This window comes from Crotalus tigris, unplaced genomic scaffold, assembly GCF_016545835.1.
Source record: "Crotalus tigris isolate CLP2741 ecotype Arizona unplaced genomic scaffold, ASM1654583v1 scf7180000024072.5475, whole genome shotgun sequence".
NCBI lineage: Eukaryota > Metazoa > Chordata > Lepidosauria > Squamata > Viperidae > Crotalus > Crotalus tigris.
Genome location: NW_024100365.1, coordinates 1 through 5,475, shown reverse-complemented (window position 1 = coordinate 5,475; position 5,475 = coordinate 1). Strand labels below are relative to the sequence as shown.

Sequence of the window (5,475 nt, the reverse complement as noted above, 5' to 3'; positions counted from 1 at the left end):
GCCCTTTATGTCAAACGCCCAGAAATGTGAGAAGGGGCTTCAGAAAAGGCCGTCAGTCTGAGGGTTCTAGGACTGACTCGCTCAGAGCCTAGATCCCAATAACGCTCAGTGCCGTGTTTCTTAAAATGCTCCCGTGCCATGTTTTCAGCAGCACGCTGCTTGAACTTCACCTCGCCAAAGCTCCGCTCCTGACATCTCCCACTTTTTGAATTAAAGAGGAGGGGTGCTCTGAAGGGACAATTGTACAGAGCACCCACAGTTCAGTTCCTGAAGGTGTTTCTCTGTCCTGTCGCTAAGGGGGCATAATAAAACCAGGACTTTCTTAGTTACGCTGGGAATCACCAAACGCCTCAGTTAGACCATACCATAAATACTACTCGCCTCCCAAACCAGGGAACATTTGTTGGGGTTTTTTTCACAGATTCCTCCTCATCTGCAAGAAAAATAAACTGCTTAGGGTGGAAGAATGGGGAAACAACTGAAGATGGATGTGTTCTGTTCAAAGTACACTCGAGATCGGTCAGATCGGAAAACATCCTTTATCATACAAGAAGGTGAGAATTCTGCCCTTCCTTTAGAAAAGGAGGATACAGACTCTGCAAGCTCAGTGGCTCATGAAAAGAAGGAACCTTTGGAGACAGTAAAGGACCAGTTCACGAAGCCATCCACGTTGGGCTCGCCCCTTTCTAGGTCATTTGATTACTTTAAAACTTTCTTACCATCTCCTTTCCGCTCATCCCATTTTATTCGGTGTAACGTGAGCCGCTTAAATTTCTCCTGTGCTTTGGGACCTTGGAAAGAAAGCAGAACAGATACAACTGACAAACAGCATCGCGACAAGCGACGAAGCACAACTTCGCAAACACAATAACTGGGAGGAGGTCCCAACCATAAACCCAGAGACACTCTCGAAGGAAAAGCCAGAGAGACGAGTTCCCTGTGCTGCTTGTCAAAGCCCACGTTTCTGAAGACTTGGCCTACCCTGACACAATGGCCTGAAACCGGTTTTCTTTACTCCAGGTTGCGCCAAGGGATGCTATTTCTGCCACAACCGTTCTGCAAATGGGCAGATGTGTTCTGCATTCTCCCCCTAACCCTCCGCCCCACCAAAAGCAGGCCGGAAGAACCGTCGGTGCCTCGGGACAAGTGCACCCTTCCTGAACCGCCAACCCTGCATTTCCCCCCCCCCTCACATTGCCTGAGACTGCTGGAAGTTACAGCCCCTTGCAAAGGCAGAGTGTCATACAACCCGGCCCGCTGGCCCATCTCCTTACTTCCTTCCACCACCACCACGACGGGAAAGGTCGTTTTTCAAAGGCCCCGGTGGACGGCGGATGTGAGCGGACGGAAAGTCCGACATGCAGAGAAGGTCTTCTGTGAAAGGAAATTGGGGGAACGATTAAGAGCGAAGGGCCGGAAGTCGGCCATCTTGGAAAGGTGCTTTTCTCACAGGACCCGGGGAACCGCCGAGAAAGAGGGACAGAAAGCCCCCAATTGCCGAGAAGGCCTCTGGGAGATTGCTGGATTGCTGGTGAAGAACCAGCCCGCGGACATGCGCCGAAGGCCGAGGGAAGCGGACCGTCCCTTTGGCAGGAGCATAGAGTGGAGACGCTCTGCGCTTTGCGGCTTAGCTTCTCGGTGTCCCGATGCTGGGCAAAAGGCCTCTACGTTAATGCTACGGGACGGAAAGCTCTGCACTCCTGTGGTCAAAAAACGGAGTATTGCCGCCACCAAAAGAAATAAAACGCTTTAATGGCATTTTCAAATTTACGAATTCTGGTCTTTATTTAACGGTATTAACACCTTATTAACAGGGCCAGGCGGAGGGCCGTTCTGCTGCAACGCACAGGCGCGAGGCGCGCGGAAGAAGGAAATCTGCTCAAAAGCCTTCAACCTAGTTAAGGAGGACTATGGTCTATTAACTTAATCAAGGTTTTAATAAGAAAGAGTAGCCTTAAAAACGCCATTGAAAGTTTTGTAATGGCTGCTGGCCTGCTTCAACCACGGGATGGATGGCACTGTTTTTGACCCTTATAGCACGCAAATAGTTCAATAGATAAATAAAAAAATAATAACCATCTTAAAATCATGTAAAAAAGGTTATTTCCTTTCTGGCTGCTATGCCTTCTTTAACCGTAGGACTCAATTCTTCTCAATACATGACTTCCCCTCTCCCAGGAAACAGGCGATGGGAGCCTAAGCGGGCCTCCTGTGCACTTTCCTCGCTGTTTTTAAATATCCCTCGGCTACGACCAACCCAAGCAAAGCGGCTACCAACAGAATAAGAGACGTGGAGTTCCAGCTAGAGCTTAACAGAATCTCTCTCTGCAGCAAGAAAATGGATTAAATGGGGTGTGTGGGGACCAGCAAGGTATCTGAAAGACCTGAGCTTTCCTAAGAGTAGAATAGCATTTTTTAGAGCCAGACATTTTAATATCCTCTCCTTGGCACTCCTGCAGGGCAGGAATGATAAAACCCAAAGACTGACTGAAGGTGTACTTGTGGCAGCGGGGAAGCTGAAGATCTCTCTCACACGCGTGTCCTGTTAGTCCAAAGCCAAACATTAAAACCAAAAGCCGTTCTTTTGATCTGAAAAATATTTCCTTTCATTGTGTGCATTGTACGGGGAGGAATTTGTGGAATAAGCGGGGTGGGCGCCGCGTGGGCGGAGCTACTTTAGAGTCTTAATGTTTTCTGCCCTTCACTTCTTGCCTTATGGTCAAACGCCCCAGAAATTGAGAAGGGGCTGAGAAAAGCCCGTCAGTCTGCGGGTGTCTAGGACTGACTCGCTCAGAAGCCTCGATCCCAATAACGCTCATGCAGTTGTTCTTAAAATGCTCCCGTGCCATGTTTTCAGCAGCACGCTGCTTGAACTTCACCTCGCCAAAGCTCCGCTCCCGACCTCTCCCACTTTTGGAATTAAAGAGGAGGGGTGCTCTGAAGGGACAATTGTACAGAGCACCCACAGTTCAGTTCCTGAAGGTGTTTCTCTGTCCTGTCGATAAGGGGGCATAATAAAACCAGGACTTTCTTAGTGACGCTGGGAATCACCAAACGCCTCAGTTAGACCATACCATAAATACTACTCGCCTCCCAAACCAGGGAACATTTGTTGGGGTTTTTTTCACAGATTCCTCCTCATCTGCAAGAAAAATAAACTGCTGAGGGTGTAAGAATGGGGAAACAACTGAAGATGGATGTGTCTGTTCAAAAGTACACTCGAGATCGGTCAGATCGGAAACATCCTTTATTCATACAGAAGGTGAGAATTCTGCCCTTCCGTTAGAAAAGGCAGGATACAGACCTCTGCAAGCTCAGTAGCTCATGAAAAGAAGCGAACCTTTGGCGACAGTAAAGGACCAGTTCACGAAGCCATCCACATGGGCTCGCCCTTTCTAGGTCATGGATTTAATTTAAAACTTTCTTACCATCCTCCTTTCTGCTCATCCCATTTTATTCGGTGTACGTGAGCCGCTTAAAATTTCTCCTGTGCTTTGGGACCTGGAAGAAGCAGACAGAAACAAGAGCTACAACTGACAAAACAGCATCGAGACAAGCGACGAAAGCACAGCTTCGCAAACACAATAAACGGGAGGAACAGGTCCCAACCATAAACCAGAGCCATCTCAAAGGAAAAGCCAGAGAGACGAGTTCCCCTTGTGCTCGCTGTCAAAGCCCACGTTTCTGAAGACTGGCCTACCCTGACAAATGGCTGAAACCGGTTTTCTTTCACTCCAGGTTGCGCCAAGGGATGCTATGTCTGCCACATCCGTTCTGCAAATGGGCAGATGTGTTCTGCATTCTCCCCCCAACCCTCCGCCCCACAAACAGCAGGCCGGAAGAACCGTCGGTGCCTCGGGACAAGTGCACCCTTCCTGAACCGCCAACCCTGCATTTCCTCCCCCCCCCTCCTCACATTGACTGAGCCTGCTGGAAGTTACAGCCCCTTGCAAAGGCAGAGTGTCATACAACCCGGCCCGCTCGCCCATCTCCTTACCTCCTTCCCCCACCACCACGACGGGAAAGGTCGTTTTTTAAAGGCCCCGGTGGACGGCGGATTTGATCGGACGGAAAGTCCGACATGCAGAGAAGGTCTTCTGTGAAAGGAAATTGGGGGAACGATTAAGAACGAAGGGCCGGAAGTCGGCCATCTCGGAAAGGTGCTTTTCTCACAGGACCGGGGAACCGCCGAGAACGAGGGACAGAAAGCCCCCAATTGCCGAGAAGGCCTCTGGGAGATTGCTGGATTGCTGGTGAAGAACCAGCCGGCGGACATGCGCCGAAGGCCGAGGGAAGCCGCCCGTCCCTTTGGCAGGAGCCTAGAGTGGAGACGCTCTAGCGCTTTGCGGCTTAGATTCTCGGTGTCCGTGCTGGGCAAAAGCACCTAAACGTTATGCTACGGGACGGAAGCTCTGCCCTCTGGGCAAAAAACGGGTATTGCCGCCACCAACAGAAATAAACGCTTTTAATGGCATTTTTAAAATTACGATATTCTTCTGTCTGTATTAACGGTATTACACCTTATTAACCGGGCCAGAGGGCGGCCCGTTTGCTGCCAACGCACAGGGCGAAGAAGAAATCTGCTTCAAAAGCCTTCAACATAGTTAAGAGAGGACTATGATGCCCTATTAATATTAATAAGGTTTTAATAAGAAAGGCAGCTTAAAATGTGCTCTATGCTGACACTATCAAGGTTTTGTAATGGCTGCCGAGGCCTGCTTCAACCACGGGATGGATGGCACCTGTTTTTGACCCTTATAGCACGCAATAGCTTCAATAGCATAAATAAAAAATAATCATATCTTAAAATCATGTTAAAAGGGTTTATTTCCTTTTCTGGCTGCTATGCCTTCTTTAACCGTAGGACTCAATTCTTCTCAATAAATGACTTCCCCTCTCCCAGGAAACAGTCGATGGGAGCCTAAGCGGGCCTCCTGTGCACTTTCCTCGCTGTTTTTAAATATCCCTCGGCTACGACCAACCCAAGCAAAGCGGCTACCGACGGAATAAGAGACGTGGAGCTCCAGCTCGAGCTTAACCGAATGTCTCTCTGCAGCAACAAAAAGGATTAAATGGGGTGTGTGGGGACCAGCAAGGTATCTGAAAGACCTGAGCTTTACTAAGAGTAGAATGGCATTTTTTAGAGCCAGACATTTTAATATCCTCTCCTTGGCACTCCTGCAGGGCAGGAATGATAAAACCCCAAGACTGACTGAAGGTGTACTCGTGGCAGTGGGGAAGCTGAAGATCTCTCTCACACGCGTGTCCTGTTAGTCCAAAGCCAAACATTAAAACCAAAAGCCGTTCTTTGGATCTGAAAGATATTTCCTTTAATTGTGTGCATTGTACGGGGAGGAATTTGTGGGAATGAGGGGGGCGTGGGGGCGGGGCTTAGAGTCTTAATGTTTCTGCTCACTTCTTGCCCTTTATGTCAATCGCCCAGAAATGTGAGAAGGGGCTTCAGAAAAGGCCGTC

At 49.2% G+C, this 5,475-nt stretch overlaps 1 long non-coding RNA gene across 1 annotated transcript; it reads left to right on the top strand.

The window, feature by feature from the left end:
• The first annotated feature begins 933 nt into the window (after positions 1–933).
• LOC120298541 lies at positions 934–3,828 on the top strand. Its single transcript, XR_005554120.1, has 2 exons — positions 934–1,020; positions 3,739–3,828. It is a non-coding gene; the product is annotated as an uncharacterized LOC120298541 (long non-coding RNA).
• Positions 3,829–5,475: the final 1,647 nt, after the last annotated feature.